Here is a 24,237-nt window from a genome sequence, read left to right on the forward strand (position 1 = left end):
ACTGCAAACTGGGCACCATAATAGACTCTCCAGCCGACACAAGCATCCTCCAAAAGGGCCTCATAGAAACAGACAACTGGTGCCAGAGCCATGGCCTCAAGCTAAACGCCAAAAAGTGTATAGTCATCCCCTTTGGCAAAAACAAAGTGCCCACAAATTACCACATAGGTGGTAATCCATTAAGTACAGAAGAAGTAATTAGGGACCTGGGAACCCAAGTTGATAGCAATCTCTCATTTGACAACCACGTGGCCAAAGTGGTTAGAAAAACATTTTATATAGCCCACCTAATCATGAAGGGATTCCCATCTAGATCAGGGGAGGCCATCGTGCCTCTTTACTCATCCCTCATCAGGCCCATAATTGAGTACAATGCCCCTTTTGGGATGTACCTTACCAGACACCTGCAGCAACTGGAAAGACCCCAAAAGTACCTCACCAAGAGGATCAAGGGGCTCAAACAGATGCCGTATGCTGCCCGGTTAAAGAAACTCCAGCTCTACTCAGTGGCATACCGCCTGCTCAGAGGCGATCTGTGCCTGACGTATAAAGCCATGTCCAACCCGAATTAATGGACATGCTGCACCTCAGAAAATCCAAATCCCATCGAGCTACGGCCGAGGGACTTGAACCTCAGCACTGAAATAAATAGGACATGCTGGAGGGACAGATTCATAACCCAGAGGCTCCCTTCACTCTGGAATAAAATCCCAGTCCAGGTTAGGCAGAGTCCCTCATTGACTCTCTTCAAGAGGAATCTTGATGAGTGGATGGGAGATCGTAGGTTTACCCCGGGTATCACTTCTGTGTCACTGTTAGACAGAGGCACAGTATACTAACCTTGAAAAAGGGCATAGCAAAATTAATTTAATATGGGTGGTGAAAGCCATACACACTCTGGCTAGGGCAGATAGCCTAGTATGAACCTATGAACCTATATATATATATATATATATATATATATATATATATATATATATATATATATATATCGACACACAAGTATATACAGTGGATATAAAAAGTTTACACATCCCTGTTAAAATGCCAGGTTTTTTCTTTAATGTGACCTATAACCTGTTAAAACAAACAAATCTGTTAGGGGGACAAATATAAAAAAATAAAAAACATACAATACACTGGTTGCATAAGAGTGCACACCCTTAAACTAATACTTTGTTGTGTGTGCACACCCTTAAACTAATACTTTGTTGAAGCACCTTTTGATTTAATTACAACATTCAGTCTTCTTGGGTAGGAGTCTATCAGCATGGCACATCTTGACTTGGCAATATTTGCCCACTCTTCCTTGCAAAAGTGCTCCAAATCTGGAAGGATTGTGAGGGCATCTCTTGTGCACAGCCCTCTTCAGGTCAACCCACAGATTTTCTATTAGATTTATGTCTGGGCTCTGGCTGGGCTATTCCAAAACTTTAATTTTCTTCTGGTGAAGCCATTCTTTTGTTGATATGGATGTATGCTTGAGATCATTGTTGTGTTGAAAGGTGAAATTCCTCTTCATCTTCAGCTTTCTAGCAGATGCCTGAAGGTTTTGGGCCAAAAATGACTGGTATTTAGATCTGTTCATAATTCCCTCCACCATGATTAAAGCCCCAGTTCCAGTTGAAGAAAAGCAACCCCAAAGCATGATACTACAACCACCATGCTTCGCCATGGAAATGGTGTTCTGTTCGTGATGTGAAGTGTTTTTGCACCAAACGTACCTTTTGCAATTGTGGCCAAAAAGTTCAACCTTGGTCTCATCAGACCATAACACATTTTCCCATATGCTTTTGGGGGACTTGATGTATTGTTTTGCAAATTTAAGCCAGGTCTGGATATTTTTCTGTGTAAGAAAATGCTTCCGTCTTGCAACCCTACCACATAGTCCAGACATATGGAGAATACGGGAGATTGCTGTCACGTGTAGTACACAACCAGTACTTGCCAGAAATTCCTGCAGCTCCTTCAATGTTGCTGTAGGTCTCTTGGCAGCCTCCCTGACCAGTTTTTGTCTTGTGTTTTCATCAGTTTTGGAGGGATGTCCAGTTTTTTGCAACACCACTATTGCTCCATATTTTCTCCACTTTTTCATGACTGTCTTCACTGTGTTCCATGGTATATCCAATGCTGTGGAAATTTTTTTGTACCCTTCTCCTGACTGATACCTTTCAACAATGAAATCCCTTTGATGCTTTGTAAGCTCTCTGTGAACCATGGCTTTTGCTGTAGCAGGCAACTGAGTAAATGTCAGGAAAATCCTACTAGGACAGCTGAACTTTATTTGGGGTTAATCAAAGTATCTTTAATTGATAGGAGATGTGTACCCAAGAAGACTGAATGCTGTAATTAAATCAAAAGGTGCTTCAACAAAGTATTAGTTTAAGGGTGTGCACACACAACAAAGTATTAGTTTAAGGGTGTGCACACTCATGCAACTAGTGTATTGTATTTTTTTTTTTTTATATTTTTCCCCTAACAGATTTGTTTGTTTTTCAATTGAATTGTACAGGTTATACATCACATTAAAGGCAGGAAAAGTTTTGAAATGATTTATTGGAGTCTCATTTTTTATATCACAAAAACATGGCATTTTAACAGCAGTGTGTAAACTTTTTATATCCACTGTATATGTACATATATACACAGACACACACATATGGATCCCATTCAGAAAATCAACTCAACAGAAAGTCGAACTTCATAAGTCAAATGACAGAAAACAACAGAAATCTACATTTTTGCAGGGGGGCAAGCCACCCTGCAGCCGCTCACCCCCTGCATATTATGTATACCAACTCTGAGATCACACTACAGTGGGGAAAAAGGTAAATATCCCAATCCCCACTGTACTGCAACCTCCATTCAAAAGCTTTGACATTCGAAAAGTGTTTTTTTTTGTTGTTGATCAATTCTCTTTTCTATATTTTTGCTTTTTCAGTCATTGTGTTTTTTATTTGATGTTTCTGCATTTCTATATCTATATATCTCTGTATATATATATATATATATATATATATACATATATATTTATATATATATGTGTGTGTGTGTGTGTGTGTGAATTTCAGTATTTCGAGACTGTATAGTCAAAATTCCACATACCCGAACACCCACAACCGTGAAAACCAAAATCACGACCATACACACAAACACACCACCACACAAACAAACACAGATACACCTACCTAACTACACTACAACAAACAAAACAACACACACAAACACAACATAACATACAAACATACCTACCCTACCTATAAGCAGGAGGGCAAGCCCCCTGCACCCCCCTACTTATATATACTAACTCCGAGGATGTACTAAACACACAAAAACCACCACTGCACACTCACACACACTAAAATCCCTACCCAATACCCTTACGTAAACACCACTTACCTGAATCCCCAGCTAAATCCACAAACCGCACTGCACATCACAAACACGACACCACAACAGCGGATTTGACATTTCCGCATTCGAGATAGTGCAGTTTTGTGTCACTACACTTTCGACTATTCAGTCTTCAAATGCTGAAATTCAACATTTCAGTATTTTGAGATTGTCTAGTGAACCTATATATATATATATATATATATATAGATATACACACACACACACACACACACACACACACACACACACACACACACACACACACACACACACACACACACACACACACTCACACATTGTATGTAAGTGGCAAACAAAATGCTACACAGCACTGAAACTCTTTGTTACGGCTAAATTCTCACACTGGACATAACTGCAATAATCTTAGAAACTGTATGTCTTGACCTATGTTTATTCTACATACAATTATTAAATCTTGTCACATAGATGCCACATTGATACACTTCCTCCAAATAAGTCTGCTGTAATGAACATATTACTGTTACTGTCATGAGCTCTCACTTCATTCCCACAGATATCTACCTCTACTAGTCCTATACTGGCAATTTATATGCTGCTAAAACAAAACAACTGAATACTTGAGAATTTGCTGTACCTAAATGTGCTGTTTGTCTAGAGCTTTTGTACTTGTCTATTTTGTACTGAAAATAGAAACTTGGTTATCAAAATAAGGATTTTCTTCTGCTATTATTTACCTTGAGCTGGTTTTCATTTTCAGCCTTTTAATTCCACCAAAATAGTTGCAGGATATTTTATCTGATTTTAACCTTTAATACCTTTAACAGAATGTCACTGCTACTGTTTGTTTATATGTTCCACTTTTGCAAAATGTTACTAGGCACTGTGCATTTATTTTACCTGTGCCTGATATATTCTTGATGTATTTAATCAAAGTACTTATTTTAAACATGCCTGATATATATCTTGAATGCATTTACTCAAGGTACTTATTTTATCCATGCCTGATGTATTTCTGACACATTTAACCAAGGTTTTTTCAAATGACTATTTTAATAAGACCATTTTAATATATGGAAGTGAGTCTTGACTTATCCACCCACGTATTGTTGTTAGTTATGTAATGAATGTTTGTAAGGTGCATATATGTGTTGATTACTGTGAGTTTAGTATATTGTTATAGGTGTTTTTGAAACATGTGATTCTATATTGTATGCTTTTAAATGTAATGGTTTTAGGTAACTTTTTTATAGTCTGAAGAAGTTTGACCAGAGAGTTGAACAAAATTGTGTATTGGATTAAAAGCAATTACATATAGTTTGTGGTCTAGCCATTGCTTTCTTGACAGTTTACCCTCAAGAAGTTTAAGTTGTTTTTGTATGCTGTCTTTTGTTTGTTATGGCGTCAGGAGGCCTGGCAAGCCCAAACTTATTCTCACAGTTGGCTGTAAGCATTGATAGTGGCAACCTCACTGCACTAATAGAGGTACTAACACAAAAGGTTGATGTTAGCAACGCGGATGGAATATCTTGACTAACATTATAAGGAACTGCAGGTTACCAATGCAGTTACTAATGGACAGACAACAGTAGCAGGATCAGTGAGAGTGGATCCGAATACTTCACCCCACCAGCAGAATAAGTCGATGACTGAGTCTTGTTCCCAGAAGAATAACAATGTCAATTTATTAGCTATGAATGCAGATGGGGCTAACAGTCCAAACCAACTGAACTCAACCTCAGGGCTTATTGGAGTCCCCATTTTTGAGGACTAGGTAAATGGAACTTCGGCCTCATCATTCGATTACCCAGCCCCTGAAAGGGGACAACCGGCTGGAGATTTAGATATGAATCTAGGAATATCAGTATCAATTAACGAGAAGCTTAACAACTTGGATCATAAACTCCTGAAATTAAAGAAGTTACAAAACTGGAGATACAGTACTTCAAGGAATGCATTAAGCAGCAGATGATACCAAAGGGATTACAGAAGGCTCAGTATCCCAGCAGTTTAGAAGCAAACTCACCCTTCCATCTAGAACTTATCCAGCTCTTCGATAGACAGGGAATGGAGCTGATGGAATTAATGATTAAACATTACACTATATGGGTAGATGCAATTTCCAAAGAAGTCGCTTTATTGGACAATGAAATTAAATCCGATCCGGCTTTTTCCAGGTATAAATATGACTATACTAGAATTTTCAGCAGCATCGATCAACTGCTAACTAAATTAAAGGCTACCAAAGTGAAAAAACTAGAGTGAGACAGATGAGCATATGATGCTGGAAGTGCCTACCCACAACCACCACCATCACAAGGGTGGGTAAATTATAATCAACAACATAATAAGCATGGCAACAATGAAGCGAACAAAGATTTGGATGACGATTTAACCATTGAACTGGAGGATACTCCAGTGAGGTGAGAAGGAGCAATAGGATTAAGAATCAGGAACATAAACATCTAAACCACCAAAATGTTCGGGACCCACACCAGTTGGGCGCCATTCCCAAACAACAGAACAAGCCACAACCCAGGAGGAACAAACAGAGGTCCTACAAATGGAAGAGATAGAAATCAACCCCAATGATGGCCTTAAAGTAGTCACTAACATCACAGGTGACTTCAGAATTTACAATTTTTCCTCATTATGTGTGACATCAGACTTAGTAGAGTTACTGGCGAAGGGGTACATGTTTGTTCCTAGTTTCTATATGGACCTAACAAGGACAATTATTGATCTCAAATGTTTTATTAGGAAACTGAACTTGAATGTACTATTGGGAGATGGTCCAACTGAGATGACTAACCCCTTACGCATAGCCAGCACATTCAACCCTCCAATCAATCCAGCTCTACAAGTATTTGAAGGGATGTGTGAGTTGGACCTCCAGTCGATATATGATAGACCAAATATGAGGGACTTACCTTCATCTAGTACAAAATATAATGTGTCTAAACAAGAGTGCGAATCCTTGACTCTCTTGAGAGCAGCAGATGTGAGAGTTAGTAAGCCTTAGAAGGGCTGGGGCCTGGGCATAATGGATAATTGGGACTATGTAGTCTGTATGCATAAGATCTTGGCTACAGAAGCATACCAAAAGGTCTCCCTGAGTGAATTCAATGTGGCCCAACAAAGAATTATGAGTCAAATTGAGGAATTCTTTATAGATGGAAGAATTGATATAAAGACATATAACTATCTGAGTATGTCATTTCTCCGGACTCCAGTTTTGTTTGGGGTCCCTAAAATCCATAAAGTTATGACAGACCCCCCAGTGAGACCCTTGGTAGATGCAAGGAACTTGATCACTTACCCATGCACCAAATGGGTGGATTCCATCTTAAAGAAACATCTACCACTCGAGACACAAATTTGTAAGGACTCATGGTCTTTCTTACAGAAAATAGATCAACTAAAGCTTGATGATGACCATGGATTCCTTACAATAGATGCAAAGGATTTGTATACCTCAATCCCCCATGAAGTAGGATTAGTGTGGATAAGATCTTTCTTGTACAGGAATGGTGCTGACAATATGGAGATCGATCTGGTGCTTGAATTATTGGATTTATCTCTATCCAATATTTTTTTCCTATTTGATAGGTAATATTATTTGCAAAAGATAGCGGTTGCTATGGGGTCACCTTGTGGGGCAAGTGTGACTAATTTAGTCATGGGCCAATGAGAGTTCGAGTTCATCTTTAAAGTCAAACGTATTAGAGATGAGATTATTTTCCATACATGCTTCCTTGATGATATCTTCATCATCATCAAGGGTGATAGAGATAAAGCAGAGACCCTGGTTGACTATCTTAACAACACCACAAGCTTCTTAAAATTTACATTCAGCTTTAGTAAGGACAAGATTAGTTATCTAGACATCAACCTAAAGAAGGACGTCCACAACCAGGGCTATACAGCAAGAGTGTATAGAAAGACCACATATTCAAACTCCTTCTTGCACTTCACAAGTAGCCCCCCCCATCACCAGAAGCACTCCCTAGTTAAAGGGCAGTTGGTAAGAGTGGCGAGGATAGTAACCCTCGAGGAAGATTTTATAAATGAATGTTCAACATTAAAAAGAATGTTCCTCAGTAGGGGCTACCCTGAAAAACTGATTGAATCCTTGACTTTGGAAGTGAAGCTCAAGAAGAATATAGGGATTTATGCTCCCATATTGAGTATTACCAACTGGATTAGCCCTAATGGTGAAAGAGAACAGAGCAACACCTGTGGGGAATTGAGTCTGAATAGTGTAAACAACTTTCCCTTTTGTTTGATCGCCACCTTTAACATGGAGAGTCAGATAATTAGGTATATTTTAAATAAAAACTGGGACCTAATCAATAGTAATGCAGACTTGTCGCACAGAATAGGAGGTCCACCTAAGATTACATGTAAGAGGGGACCCTAATTTGAAGAACTTGTTGGAGGGTAAAATAACAAGGAAATCTAACTTGGCCAGCATGTCTAGATGTGAGGCGTAATTTTTGTAGACACATTGGAGTAATTAATTTGTTCCATATCAATGGCATGGAATATAAAATTAGGCAGAAATTTAACTATAACTCAAAGGCCGTTATATACCTGGCCAAATGCCAACAATGTCCTGCCTATTATATAGGCAAAATTGACCGGAAGATCCGTGAACGTATTTATGAGCACCAATATGCAATCAGTAAGGGCAAGTTAGAGAACGCCTTGGCAAAACATGTTACATGTTTCACAGGCCATTCATTTAAATATTCAGCCATTGATCAAGTGACACACAATATAAGGGGCAGCCCTGAGAGTTTAAAACTGGAAAAACTTGAATTGCTCTGGCAAATCAAGCTTGATGCCTATACGTATCCAGGGCTGAATGATGATGGCTCGATTAAATGCATTTTAAAGTTGAAAGGTTTGGAAAGATGATCTATAATACAGGGTGCATATTAGTGTGGCTTTTTAATTGCAATCAAACATGAATTTAACTAGTCTATACTTACAATGTATAGTATAACTTAATTATATAACTTAGCTCCATGATGAGCTATATATGTCATTTTTACACCTTGTGAGTTTGTAGTACCTGTAGGTGTTTATTTATGTTTGTGGCTTGTTATATATAGGGGACAGTTACATGGGCTTTACATAGGTTATGTTTTGAGGATGTATATTCCCCAAATGTCTTTTGACCGACCAGTTCTTCATTCCCTCCTCATAACAACTTTTATGTAAGTTAATCGAAAACCCTTGAGGGAAATGGGCATAATATCTTAATATGCCGACTATTAGCATGTATAATGAGTTTAGATCCTTTTATTCATTCCCTATTTCCCTGCCTTAACTAAAGCCTCTGTTTAGCTTTACCCAGTTCATTATAGATATGAGATATCATTAATTAACAGCGGTAGCGATAGTTTCAGGTGCACTTGTTTACCACCACTAGTTGTTTATCTAGGTGCTAGTAGTAGCTTATTCCATTTTTGGATGCAAGGCAAGCCTGTTTCAGCATGTAAAGTAGTGCTGGGATTGTTGCTGGTGACTGGGAAGCCAGTTGCCAATACAGCCCGCCTACTTAGTTATGAGTGAGCCCTACAGGGCGGAGTCTTGCGATGACAAACTCGCGAACATGTTAGCTACTAGGGACTGGTTGCTCCTTACCCTTTGGTTCCTACTCCTTAGTCCTTATTATTTCATGAAATTTCTCCTTAGAAAAGAAGCTATATTAAGGTAATTGCATCTTATCCAGTCTATTAATGCTTGAATAAGGTTGATCAAGTTAAGCTTAAAATTTAGAGCGAATAAAAAGAATGTTTTGCCCACGTAGATGGTGTGTAGGAATTGTAAATTTATTAATGATGGGCCTTATGTTTCTGTCCAAGGATATGAGAGGACAATAGCTTTCCCAAGTAGATGCTGTTGTAATACAGCAATGGTGGTATACATCGCAACATGTACAGGATGTTCAGGCTTCTACATGGGCAAAACAGTTTGAAGATTAAAGGATAAAATATCAGAACATATTAGAGCAATTAAGAAGAAGGATGAACATAATGCCCTTTATTCTCATAGTAAGATTTGCCCGAATTTTAAAAAATTCATCTTTTTTGTGATAGATAAAATTAGTTCTAGTGATAGAGGTGGAACTGATAGATTGAGGGTGGAAGAAAAGGAATATATTTGACAGGTTAGATTAAATGCCACTGCTCCCCAGGGCTTAATGATAACATATCCATTATGTCTATTTTAAAACAAAGAGCGGAAAGAATTTAGGGATTGTGCAATAGACTAATAAAGGATTATCTAAATACAGGGTAATACATAAAAGTTTAGATATTACTATGTATTTGTTTTTTGAATTTTTAAATGTTTTATATGTTTATGTATTTTATATCTATATTTGTATGAAAATAAGTTATTTAGATAAATGTTTATTTAAATAATTTAGGGTGGGGTATATGTATGTATGAAATGATGTCAATTGTGAATTATTCATGAATTATTTAAATAGGGAACCTGATGGTGGGACAAAGTGATTGGTTGAAGATGAATTTAAATGTGTATTTATTTGGTGTTGTGGTTTGCTCTCATTAACTCTGATGAAGCCAAAGTGATTGGTGAAAGCGCTTAGTTTATTGAGAGAATCTACTATTCCAGTGGTAATAAAGCGTTTTTTTAAGTTTGCACTGTTTTTTATTTTATTTTCGTTATTAGTTTTTGCCCTTGTTGGGTTTTAGTTTTGGTTGGTAGACTATTTTAATAAGACTGTTTTTAATATATGGAAGTGAGTCTTGACTTATCAGCCCACTTATTGTTGTTAGCTATGTAATGAATGTTTGTAAGGGGCATGTATGTGTTGATTACTGTGTTAATTACTGTGAGTTTAGTATATTGTTTTAGGTGGTTTTGAAACATGTGACCCTATCTTGTATGCTTTTAAATGTAATGGCTTTAGGTAACTTTTTTATAGTCTGAAGAAGTTTGACCAGAGAGTCGAACAAAATTGCGTATTGGATTAAAAGCAATTACGTATAGTTTGTGGTCTAGCCGTTGCTTTCTTGACAGTTTACCTATTCCAAACATGAATGGGAATGGAGAAAGAAATGTTTCTTTCAGTCTAGGATAACACTTACCCACCTTCAAAGAACCTTTCTTCCAATGGGTCACTGAAGTGAGGACCTGCTGGAAGCCACAGGACTGATGCTGTACTTGATTTGGAGAAGGTAAGGACCTGCTGCCCTGGGAAGTCATCACAGACATTCTTCAACTATCATGCACCAGCTAACTCAAGCATTATTGCTGGTCAGTTGGAAAGAAACAGAATTCCTATTAAGGGGCAAAAATGAAGACAGACCTTGGGGAAGCATGAGGACAAGTTAAGGAATATTCTGGGTGTCAAAGACTTAACTAGCACAAGGCTACCCATATAAATGCCCAGGTTTAGTTTAAAGGATGGTATTGAATCACATTGTTCAACCTACAAAGGAAGTTTATGCCAGAGAAGGGGAAGGTGTAGGAGATGAATATATTCCTCCATTGAGTTCTGTTTAACTGATGATGAAGGTTCAGGTCTCTGGTTCTAATGTTAGCCTTACTGAATTATAGGAGGCCAAGGACCACCAGATCTCTAATGGTACAGAAAGTGAAGCAAAGATCACCCCACAGAAGTCTATAGGACACAGAGTCTGGAGACAGGGCTTCCAGCCTGCATTGGTAATTAAGGCTTTTAAGAGCAGAGATCTCTTTAGTTTGGAACCCCTGGAGATTTTTGAGTTTGTTCATATGTTGGGTGAGATACATTCTAAAGGGAGTGTCGTACTCTATAATGGGTCTGAACACTGCTGAAAATAGGAGCACAATAACATCTTTGGACCTAGATTAAACATTTTTGGCTTAAGGATTTCTTGACTACAGTTGCCACATGGTGATAAAAGGAGAGACAGAACTATCAACCCAAGTTTCCAGGTCCCTGACTAGCTTTTCATTTAGTAAGGGAGTATTATTTATACTGTATGTTGTGAGTAACAGCTGTTTCCTGAAAGAAACAATACTACATGTTTTATAACTCAAATTAAGACCATTATCACTAGGTAATGATAACTAATAATCAAATATAATAATTGAATTATATCCCTTGTATAATACAGCACCACTTGTTAGACTGTGTTTTAAATTTATAGTTCTGAACATTTTTCCTTTAGGCAATGAAACAAATCATATGAACCAATAATGACAACCTGCCCAATTCAGAACATTTCAACCATAAAGGGCCACTCAAACTTCTGTCATACAATCCACCAATATCAGTCAATTTGCAGAATCTCTGCAGAAGTAAAAGTCATCTGAATAATTCCACTTTAAAGAGATCTGAAACCAATGAAGAGGTTGTTGCTAGAAAACAACGTTATATTTCAATGTTTCATTTACAAATTCAGTGCCTGTTGCCCTTGAAGAATAAATTGTCTATGTTACATTAAAAGAAATGGTAAGCTGGTATATTGCGATAGGGAATGGGTGGCAAGCTGAAAAACAGGTTCATAGTTACTAGGTGCTGCAATACCATACCCCCTTAAAATACAAATGTACATGCTGTAGGAATAGAACCTACAGCCTTTTGCATCAAGATGCAAGTATGCTACCTGCTGTGCTAACATTGCTTTAAAATTCTATACCACAATAATGATACCATTTGCTAAACAAAACAGTTGCACATTTTAAGCAGACTTAGCATGAGCAGCAGAAAACTTCTCTTCCCTTGAAGGTCACAATTCCTTGAAAATGCACTTGAAAATAAATTCCACCTGCTAGATCTAACTAGGGCATTTCTCTCTCTCTCCCTGTCTGACTCTGTCTATCTGTGTGTCTCTCTCTCACACACACACACACACACACACACACACACACACACACACACACACACACACACACCTCAACTTCTTAGTGAAATAAATCTGGACAAAGCCTAAAATAAACAGGGACAGATTATAAATATTGCTTTCATGAATTTATAAAATTGCTAGAATAACAGGATTTGTGTTGGTATGCATTTTTCTAAAGGATATGATGTCTAAAACTATTTAGCAACTTCAATCCTTTTTAGGAGGAATATGGGGCAAAAATCTGGACATTCTGCAAAAACCTGGACAGCTGAGGGGTATGCTACCTCCCTTAGAGATTTTGTCAAGCTGTCCTCCTTTCCACATATTTTTACAATGTTTACTCATTCCAGCCTTGACAATGTGCATAAGTAGATTTTGTCAAAGTTACAACAACTTTAAACTCTGTGTGAACTTGGTGTTTGTTTTTGACAGAAAGGTATAAAGGAACTCATGGCTATGTATATAGTTGAATCTCTCTGTACTGAAGTATTCCCTACCATGATGCTGCTTTAATAACTAGTGTGTTTGCATTCAGAAACTTTTACATTTTTTATACTGAATTTTATAGCTACATGAATTAGAAAATAACCAATTTCCTTTTCAGCGCTAAAAAGTCCACTCTTTACAAGCACTCCTTCCCCTGGAAAACATCTATATATGTCACATTTCATGTTTTTTTCACTGGACATAATTGCTAAAAAGGCACAGGCATTCATTATACAACTGAGGACACTTGGATAAAAACTACACAGAACCAGGTCTATATTAGATCATCGAAACGGCAGAATTTCGAATGATCTAATATCGAACCCAATATCGCGAATGCTGAAAACAGCGAAGCTGCACAAAACCAAATTCTTTCCTAGGGAAAGAATTCGATTGGCCGTTGTTGTGGCTTCACTGTTTTCAGCGATGCGGTGGAAAGTTACAGGTTGGGTTAAGGTAAGTGTGTGATTGTGCAGACGTTTGGGTTAGGGTGTGGATTGGGTGAGTTAGGGTTAGGGTTCGGGTCAGGTAAGTGTGCGATTGTGACAGAATTTGGGGTTCGGGGTGGGTTAAGTGAGTTAGGGTTAGGACGCGGGTGAGGTGAGTGTACGATAGTGATAATTTGGGGTTGGGGCGGGTTAAGTGAGTTAGGGTTAGGGCGCGGGTGAGGTGTGTTGCAATAGTGAGAATTTGGGGTTAGGGGTGGGTTAAGTGAGTTAGGGTTAGTGTGCGGGTGTGGTGAGTGTGCGATAGTGTCGGACCTTAGGGTTAGGGTCTGGGTTAAGATAAGTGGATAGATAGTAATGTATGTACAGTGTAGTGTAGGGTTAGATGTAACTTTTAAATGTATGTGTGTGGATTGCTGCTTTTTAGTGTGCTTGTGGTGTGTGTGTGTTTCTTGGAACAGCAAATATTTTCCCTGGGAAAAAATTTACTGTTTTGAGGTTTCGATATTATTAGGGTTCGGGTTTTGCAGTTCGACATTACAGCATTCGATAATGAGCCTTTTCGATGATTTGATATAGATCTCATAGAACCTGGGAGTTAATGCAGAGTCCACAGCTAAAAACTTAATCAGAGACCTAAGCGCTGTGAGTCAGCAATGCTGTTCACTGCACCCTTGTGCCAGTGGTCAGTTGCTGTAACACGCATCCTGTCCAGACCACCACAGTTAGTCAATCAGTCAGATATTGTGTACACTGCTAATGTTTGTGATGAAAAGTGAAAGAAAATATGTCTAACTTGCTACTTTTAGATACAATGCAATTCCTTCCCCACACAGTCATTTTCATCAAAGGCAACTCCAAGAAACCTTAATTGCAACCGCTTTATTCTTTATTGATTGTGCACACCTCTTATCTCTGTTTTACAAAAGCCACAGTAAAGTATGCCAGCTAGTTTTACACAAATGCACTCACTAGTTTTGCAAACTGAGAAAAAAGCAAGACTGCATTTAGTGATGACTGCCCATGTCCTGGAGGGTTGTGGGTGTTATCCCCAGTAAGAATTTACTGTGACCCATCCACTCATTCAGGTTCCTCTTGAAGACTGTCATAGAGGTGCTCTGTTTCACATGAATTGGTAGCCTGTTCCAAAGACATGGCAGTCACTGGGAGATAAATCTGTCCCTCCAGCATGTCCTATTTAAGTCACAGGCCATATTTAAGTCCCTGGAATGAGTAGCCCTAGACCCATTTGACTTACAGATATGCAGTAAGTTCATTAGGTTTGGGTCTTGGGTTGCTCTGTAAGAAGTCTATACTATACAGAGTATAGTGACAGGGGATTTTAGTCAGTCTGTGTAAGGCACATGATAGAGGCCTTTGATCTTCTTTGTTAGAAACCCCCTGAGGTCATTTGTATTTACCAGCAGCCAGGGGAAAGCTAAAAAATAATGGGGGACAAATGGCCAAATATCAGGGACTGATCGTGCCTTTATGTATTTAGAATGTTGCTAGAATAACAGGTTTTGCATTATCGTGCTTTTTCTGAAAGCTATAAAGTCTAAAACTTTAACTCCTTAGTCACTTGCCAGAAAAAAGTTACCAGCAGCAGACCTGATATCAGGATAAATCCTAGACATTTTACAAAATTAGCGACAGTTGAGAGTATCTACACCCCCATACATATACATATATTACAGAACCACACACACACACACACACACACACACACACACACACACACACACACACACACACACACACACACACTTTTAGTTTTAGGATGGAGTTGCTGTTTTGAGGTTTCGATATTATTAGGGTTCGGGTTTTCAAATGTCCAATTATTTGTGATGTTGCAAGAAACCATAGACTCCTGAGAAAACTCTAGCAGGCATCAGGAAATATGCTAAGTGCAGAGAAGGCTACATAAAAAAGAAGTTATGTCTTACCATAACATTCCATCTGTATTGTTGATCCTCGTTCAGTCATTACGCATGGGTATCGGTTCCGAGCTCGGAACCGAACCGGCCATTTTCCAAGCTTGCATCAGCTTCAAACTCTCGAGCTAAACTCTTACCCACAACCCCCCTCTCCATGTTACCTCAGATTGAGTTTGCAAGTTAAAGAAGGGAGAGGCTACCTCTGGTCAAATAACCTAAGAGAACTGTATGGTGAGATCCACTAGAAACCACAAGAGGGGGAAGGAGGGAGGGTCGTAATGACTGAACGAGGATCGACAATACAGATGGAACATTATGGTAAGGTATAACTTCTTTATCTGATATTGTTAATCGTCATTCATTCCTTACACATGAGACAGAGTCCCCAGCTACCTCTATTCCTGAGAGGCTCTCATGGAAGGGCATTCCTGAGCACCATACAACCAAAAGATGCTCTTCCCCTGGAGGCCAAATCCAATTTGTAATGATTGATGAAGGTATGAGGCGTAGCCCAAGTTGCAGCTGCACAGATGTCATGTAAGGAAGCTCTGGCATGGAAGGCAGCAGAAGTTGCCACCGACCTTGTTGAATGAGCTTTCATAGTAGTACGCAATGAGATATTACGTTGTGTGTAAATAAAGGTCACACAGTCCTTCAACCATCTAGCTAATGTGACCTTAGCAACAGCCGATCCTAATCTAGATCCAGAAAAGACCAAAAATAACTAGTCAGATTTATGAAAGGGTTTAGTCCTGTTTAAGTAAAAACAGATTTGCCTGTGTATATCTAGGGTATGTAGGCAATATTCTCCTCTGTTTGAATGGTTGGGAAAGAAAACTGGCAATTCAATGGCTTGATTAATGGACATTTCAGAGATCACTTTAGGCAGAAATGACAGATTAGTTCTCAGAGGCACTCTCTCTCTATGAAAAATCAAGTATGAACTCTTGATATGTAAAGCTTGAAGTTCAGAAATACGTCTGGCAGAAGTAATAGCGACCATAAACAAGGTTTTCCATGACAAATACTTGAGGTCGCAAGAAGAGGCTGGTTCAAAAGGTGCCATTGTCAGAGCTTGTAGAACTAATGATAAATCCCGTGGTTGAATAGGTTCTCTAAAAGCTGGCTTCAGATGATTCACACCTTTTATGAAGGTCTTGCACAATTTATGGGACATAAGAGAGGAATCTTGGATCCCCTCATGAAAATTAGAAACTGCAGCCAAATGAACTCTAATGGTAGAGGCCGATAGACCCGACTGAAACGGGTCGGCCAGATAGTCTAGTATTATCGACACTAGTGCTGAAAAGGGGTCCACTTGTTTATCTTTCAGCCAACAGGTAAATCTTTTCCACTTGCTCAGATAAGTAATTCTAGTGGAAGACTTATGAGAAGCAATGAGAATATCACGTACTGGTAAAGAAAGATCATTCTGCCTGGCAATCAAGGGAATTGGAGTAGCCAAGCCGTTAGCTTCAGGCTGTTCAGTTTGGGATGAATCAGGTTTTGTGGGTGTGAGATCAACTCCGGGATTGGATGGAGAATCCATGGTCGATCTAGTAGGTGAGGCCAAAGGAATGGGAACCAACTTTGTCGTGACCAATATGGTGTTATGAGGATTACCTTGGTCTTCAACCACCAGGCTTTTTTCAGAAACTGGGGAATGAGAGGAAAATTTGGAAATGCGTAGAGAAGACCCGAGGCCAATCATGGACTAGAACGTCCCTGGGTGACTGTCCCAGAGGGGGAATCAGGGAGAAGTAGTTGCTGCATTTGTAGTTGGTCGAGGATGCAAAGAGGTCGCAGCAAGGATGGCCACAGCAGTGGAAGATCTCCACCGCTATCAAGGGATTCAGAGACCACTTGTGAGGTTGTAGAATGCACCTGCTGAGTCTGTCTGCTATCATGTTGGAACTCCCGGGAATGTGCATTGCTAGAAGAAAACGGTTGTTAGCCATTACCCATTGCCATATCCTCATGGCCTCTCAACAAAGGGGGTAATATTTGGTTCCACCTTGCTTGTTGACGTACCAGACCACTGCCATGTTGTCTGGTTGAATCGCATTTGTCCCAGACAGCAGCAGGGGATGAAATGCTTGCAACGCCCCACCCTCAGCTGTAGAACATTTATATGCAGATGGGCTTCCAGTTGGGACCAAGTGCCTTGGACTGTCTGTCCCTGACATAGCCCCCCCTACCCCATCAGGGAGGTGTCCGTGGTCACTGTGGCCTTGGATTGCTGGGGGAAAAAGGGGTGAGACCATTGTGAGAGATTGTGTGTCATCCACCAATTTAAATCCTGTTTGCACCAGTAGGTTACTCAAATCATGGCTGAAAGAGGATGCTGAAAAGGATACCATTAGGTGAGCAGTAGCCATTGTAGAAGCCTCATGTGAAACCTGGCCAGGGGAACAATGGTGATGGAGGCTGCCATGGAACCCAACAGCTGTAGAACCAAGTGAGCTGTGGATTTTTCCTTTGAAAGGATTGGAATTAGTTGTTGCTTTATCCTTAAAATTCTGTGCTCTGGAATAGCAGCTCTGCAGTTTTTTGTGTCCAAGATAACCCCTATGAATTCTGTCGACTGAGATCGGGTGAGATTGGATTTCTGCTAGTTTATGGTTATGCCTAGCCTTTGAGCAGTGAGGAGAGAGTATGCCAGGGCTTTTTCCAGTAGATGTCTAGTGGGGACAGCAATGAGCCAGTCATCTAGGTATGGAAACACCTGGAATCCTTGAAGTCGCAAGTGAGCTGTGACAACTGCCATGCACTTTGTGAACACTCTGGGGGCTGTAGAGAGTCCGAAGGGCAGTACACTGAACTGGTAGTGACTGGCTCCTGCACAGAAGTGCAGAAATCTTCTTGATGGCCTGTCCACCTTTATGTAGTAGTACGCATCTTGAAGATCTATAGAGCACATCCAATCGTCTTTTTCCAAAAGCAAGAGGATAGACTGTATAGTGACCATCCGGAATTTTTGTACTCTCACAAACTTGTTCAATACACTGAGATCCAAAATTGGTCTCCAGTCCCCGGTTTTCTTTGGCACCAAAAATAGTCTTGAGTAGAATCCGGATCCTATCTGGTCTGGAGGGACTATTTGGATGACTCTTTTCCTTAGCAGCTTTTCTCTCTCTAGGGCTGCTTCTTCCCTTTGACTGGGTGGAACGTCGGGAAGATTTTTTGAAGGGACGGGACAAAGATCGAAGGGGATATGATAACCTCTGGTTATGATCCTTTATACCCAAGAATCAGTGGTGATGGTTAGCCAGGCAGAAGGGTACAAGGAGAAACGTCCCCCAACCACCTCCAGAGGAAAGGAGTTGGGTCGCTCTTCAGGAGTGCTGGTAGGATTGACCAGGAAAAGAATCCCTTTAACCCTGGTTATGCAGTCCCCCTCTGCCCCAAAAGGAGCATCTTCCCTGTGAGTTCCCCCTCTGCCTCTGGGGGAGAACTCGGCCTGTGTGTCACGGAAAGGACCCTGAGATTTTTTGAACCATATCTTCCCACTCCTTTGGTTTCGGGAGAAAGCATGTTGAGGGGAAGAATAATCGACACCTATGGCAGAAAGGGTCTTACTGTCTTGTTCACATCTGGCCAGTGTGCTTCTAACTTTGGGCCCAAACAATGAGGAGGGCTCAATGGGGGCATTAAGAAAAGAAGACTTAAAAGATTCCTCGAAGTTGCACAAGTGCATCCAGGTGTGTCGTCTCAAGACCGCAGCTGAACCCGCTGCTCTAGCTGCTCCATCTGATGTGTGAGATATCAATCGCATAGAGGAGTTAGATATAGACTCAGTGGTGACCAGCTGAGAGGCCACTTTGTCACAGACCTCATCAGACACTGCACCAGCCAAGGTTTCAGAGAGCTCACAAACCAGATCCCTTTGAAGCCTGGTAAAGTGTGCCATATAATTCAGGGACCTGATAGTAAAGGTCGCTGAAGCAAAGGTGCACTTCCCTATTCTGTCCAGGGCCTGGGACTCTCTGTTAGTCGGATGGATAGTCTGGCTTTCTTCTTCTGCCAGATCCTTTTTTGTTGCAGCTGCCACCACCAAAGCATCTACAGGAAGACCTTTGGACCAATGGGGATCTGAAGCAGGAGGGGACAAGATCTTATCTGGCCTCTGGGGAATAGCTTCAGCAGTATCAGGGGCCTTCCAAGCATGCTGCACGATGAACTTGACAAGTTCATCAGCAGATGGAGTAACCCAGGAGGTAGGGGGCCGGGCACGAAAGGCCTGCAGGAACACAGATTCCTCAGGGGTCAGATTAGAGGGCTGCCAGTCACCTCTCCATTTCAGGATTTCAAGGATGTTGCCAAAGGATACCTCAGAGGGTGACCAAGAGGATCCTTCCCCCTCGTCGAAATCTGTGTCTTCAGTGAGGGACTCCACCATGGAGTCCATGTGCTTCCTCTTACACAAACTTTTCTGGTGGACCTCCTCAGCGGGAGAAGCTGGGGAAGACAATGGAAAAGGGGATTCCTGAAGGAATATGTTCTGAGACCCTTGCACCCGGTGTCCGCTAGGTGCGACTTGTGAAACCAGTGTACCAGAGGAGGGCAGAGTTATAGACAGTCCGGTATTGCCAGCAGCAGCGAAAGCCTTCTCCATCAGTTGGAAGGCTGGTCCACCCGGAGAGGAGCGTATGTCTAGGACAGGGGGCACTCCTCCCCTAAGTGGCTCAGCCTACCAACTCAGTGTCCCTGGATGGCTGTGGAGCAGCAAGCTATGCGTGTCACAGCTGACATCCTGGGTCATAGCAAAACCTTCCTGCCATAAAGGTAACTGTGGTTCCTTAGTGAGATCCATAAAGGGAACCACAGAAGGGGAAGACTGTACTATATCCATGGACTTCAAAGGCAATGAAGGTGGAGAATAAGAAGGTGTCTTTGGAGATGGGTGATCACCTCACATGGAAGGATAGTTTCTGGGGGGTGGAATACCTCGGCCAAGAATGCCTGGTCCACAAGACACAACACATCATGTTCGGAAAGACTTCTAGTGGACCTCACATAGACTGAGGGAGAAACAGGCCTGTCCACAAAAGAGGCAGACTCGGTGCCCATTTCATCTGACCGCAATGAGGACAACGGTGATGAGAAAGACTGAACTACTGTAGTCTGCACCAAAGAAGTCACCGGTGACGATGTCATTGTCTGCACCGACACAGGGATTGGTGCCGAAGTGGTTGTCGGTGCCGAAGCTGGAACCGACAAAACTGGAGTCAACAATAAAGGCCTCGGTTCCAAGGAAGATCTCGGAGCTGACGCGGTCAAGGTCTGTGCCAACTGAACGGTCGGTGCCAATACAGTGGTAATGGTCTGAACCGAGGAGCCTCTCAGTGCCGATATGTGGAAGGCTGCATGAGAGGATGGAGCCAAAATCACTAATGGAGCCGAAGGCCTCGGTGCCAAAAGTCTGGGCACCGAAAGCATTGGGGCTGACTGAGAGAGCTCCGGAGCCAAAATTTTAGCCTTTTTAGGTTTTGGTTGGTGAGAGTCCCCCGCTGGGGACGAAGGCAAGAATTTAGCCTTAGTAGAAACATCCATTTTCTTATGGGCTTTAGGAGGGGTTGAGACCTCTAACCCAGAAATAGCCTCTGAAAAGGGAGATTTTAGAAGTCCCTTCAGTATCAGCTTGTTTTTCCTTTCTAACAAAATTCTATTAGAAAAGTTCTCACAAATAGTACAAGGTGGTTCAACAGATAAATGGGAAGCTCCCAAACAATAAACGCATAAAGAGTGTGCATCAGAAGTAGGAAGTTTGCGTCCACAATCAGAACACCGCTTAAACCCCGGACTACCCTTTTTATCTGCCATATTAACAAATAGAAAAGTATCAACAATGGTACAAGAGAGTACCCGAAGGTATGAAAGAGAAAGGGAAAAGGATTACCAGTGATGGTAAGGAGAAAATTACCTCGCGGTAAAAAGGGTAAGTAAAGGACAGAAAAAAACCTGAGGAAATTATGAACGCTAGATGCGATAGGGCAAGAGACAATAAAATATCAACTTTTCTGACAGAAAAGTAATTTGTAAAGCAATTAAACAACAATTGACTGTACTTAGCTCAAGAAAAGTAGCTTGACACGACTGGATGGCAATGCGGCAAACAAAATCTGAGGTAACAGGGAGAGGGGGATTGTGGGTAAGATTTTAGCTTGAGAGTTTGAAGTTGATGCGAGCTTGGAAAATGGCCGGCTCAGTTCCGAGCATGGAACCGATACCCATGCGTAAGGAATGAACGAAGATTAACAATATCAGATTAGATAATCAAAAGCTGCTATGATGTCATACTGAATAAAACATATACACTAAAGTTACGACTAAAGCTGAGGAAACTAAATTACATTTAAGAGCAAACAGCAGAAGATGATAATATGCCAACAAGCTATCACTCCCTTGGGTATTTCCCCCAGTGTTCCCCTCCATCACTAGATAAAATCTTTATAAACAACACTTACTCGATGTCACATGCCATGCCAAAATAGACTTCTAACAAGACTGATGTTGTAGTTTGCATTTAGAACAATGACAACAATCAGTTCAGGAAGAAAAGATCTCCAAACTTGTATAAAGAGACTCTTTAACACATAGCACAGCTGCAGTCAGGCCTGAACTGTCAACAACTAGGTCTTGTTTACCATCCTTTGGGTCCATGTCCCTTTCAGATGGAACAGGGATGCAATTTACTGTTTCCCTATTCTACCAGCAGCATCTGTGGTCTCTTCTTCACTGTTACCTTATGCATTGTTTGATTTATTTCCTCCCAAACAGTGACAGACAACAGACACAATCAGCTGTACTGCTGTTACAGTCTACTCTGACACTCTTGTTTCAAGAAGGCGGGAAGTCATCTGCAACAGAAGCCTGAGTCAAAAAATAACTGGCGTGTGACGAAGCTACGTCCTGTTTTAAGGATTTAACTTGTCATTGAGGAATGTTCTTGTCCTGAATTCTTGTACTGACTCGCTAGTAGTAGGAGACTATATAGCCCTTGAGTAAAGTTTAAGATTTTCAGGCATTAATTTTCTGATTACCTATTTTTCCCAGCTCACAACAGAGGAAACTGAGCACATAATAGCACTAGAAGAGCCCAAGACAGAAAATTAACCACGGATATATCACAGTCACACACACTTAGAGGGATTGCAAGAGTGCGCAGTTAAAATACAGTTTCATTAAAGTGCAGTGCAAATTCGCAATTAACGACTTACATTGTTCTAAAAACAAAGCAAAGAAGTACAATTAAAATTTTCTTTTCATTAATTTTTTGTAACTAAGACTGAACTTTTGCAGTTATAACAGTTTCTAGTAAATACAAATAAATCACCCTGTCCCAGATACAAATGCCTGCATAAATATAGTATTTTCTCATCAGGACGAGTTGTCTCAAGTGCGCGCGCCACTTTCACATTTTGGCACCAAGATTTAATTCGGTGTAAAAAAAAAAAAAAATACCAGGAGCTTCTTTCTTGATGTGAATTGATCAATAACATACCTTAAGTGCTGCACAGGACACACAGTTGAATCCGATGATCTGACTTCACTGAGCTAAAGTAAAGAGTTCTTAGACTGTGGGAAGGATAAAGATACCATAACATTTAAAGATAATACCTGTAGACCTTCACTGACAGAGAAGAATGCAGAAAAATTATTTTTTGTTACCAAGTATACTTCATTCTCTGATAGATTAGTTGGTATAGTTAGAAGGTTTTGGTATTTGGTAAGTGAGGATGACAACATAGGTGAGTTATTTCCCCATTATGTTACCTTTTCTTTTCAAAAAGGGAAAAATTTGAAAAATATTTTGAACCACAACTGTTGTAATGATGGAATTACACGGTTGGTTAAAACAGGTACATTTAAGTGTAATTCTTGTAGTCTTTGTGATAAGGTTGTTAATATTAATTCCATTAATGGCATTACACATACCCCCAAACATTGTTTTAGTTGTAAATCTATTGGGGTAGTATATGCCTTAACCTGCAGTTGTGCCAATATTTGGTATATTGGCCAGACCAAGAGGATGGTCAGAGTCAGAATCTTAGAGCATCTAAAAGATATTAGGAATTTGAACCTACTCAGTCCAGTAGCTAAACATTTTGTGGACATTCATGAGGGCAACAGTGATAGTTTAAGATTTGGAGTCTTGGGTAGACCATGGGTACGTATTGGTGATAACATCACCAATAAATTATTAGAATTAGAGACTAAATTGATTCTTAAGTTTAATACCATAAGGCCACATGGCTTGAATTTAGAATTGGGGATATGATGGATTTATGAAATATAAATATAAATATTAACCATTTCTTAACATTCAAGAAAATACGTTTTGAGATAGAAAAATAAGTAACAATATACAGAAATATTAGTTAAAAACAATATTATAAATATAATAATAAATAAAAAATATGTGTATATATGTATATAGATGTGTGTGTGTTTATACAAAATTTTTTTGATTAATATGTATAATATTTTGGTATATAAAATGAATTCTATCTTTTAAAGAATGAGTTTTCTATTTAAAATGAATTTAGGGTAATTATTTTTGTTTGTATTTTCTATATGTGTAGAACATTGTTATTGATAAGGTCACTTTAAATAAGGAATGTTATATCAATTGAATTATTGCTTAATTGTTTGGATATGTGCTATATAAACCAATTGTTTGTAGCAAGCAAATGTGATCCTTGAAGGCGAACTGCCGAGGTACCAGGTCTAAATAAAGTGAAGAAAGGCATTGGCTGTTTGGTGTGTTGCTGTTAATATTTCGCTGTTGCTGTGTGTTTTTATCTAGTTCTTAGACTGTGTCTGATCTGCTGCACTGTCTTAATCTGGGTAACTCTCTCACTCTATCCAACTGTCAACAGTCGCAAAGGGAGATGCAGTTTGAGGAGGAATTGAGGCACTTGTCAGCATGTGACTGCAGCCTCCAATAGCATCTCAGGCTCCGCCGAACGATGCAGGCTTAACAGAAAAAAAGAAAAAAGTAAGTTGAAATCAAAAAATGTACAGTTTTGCCAGTACATTTTTCGATTTCAACACATCGTCACACAGCTAGATTAAGAAAATCTGCCTGCGGGCGCCCATGATGCTGATTTATATTAGTAG

General features: G+C 40.1%; 1 protein-coding gene across 1 annotated transcript in view; it reads left to right on the plus strand.

Annotated features, from left to right (window-relative positions):
- Positions 1 to 24,237, plus strand: part of PDZD3 (PDZ domain containing 3) — a 316,510-nt gene that overhangs the window by 203,323 nt on the left and 88,950 nt on the right. The window lies entirely within an intron of this gene.

The sequence above is a fragment of the Protopterus annectens genome, chromosome 8.part0, assembly GCF_019279795.1.
Source record: "Protopterus annectens isolate FY-2018-M chromosome 8.part0, PAN1.0, whole genome shotgun sequence".
Lineage (NCBI taxonomy): Eukaryota > Metazoa > Chordata > Ceratodontiformes > Protopteridae > Protopterus > Protopterus annectens.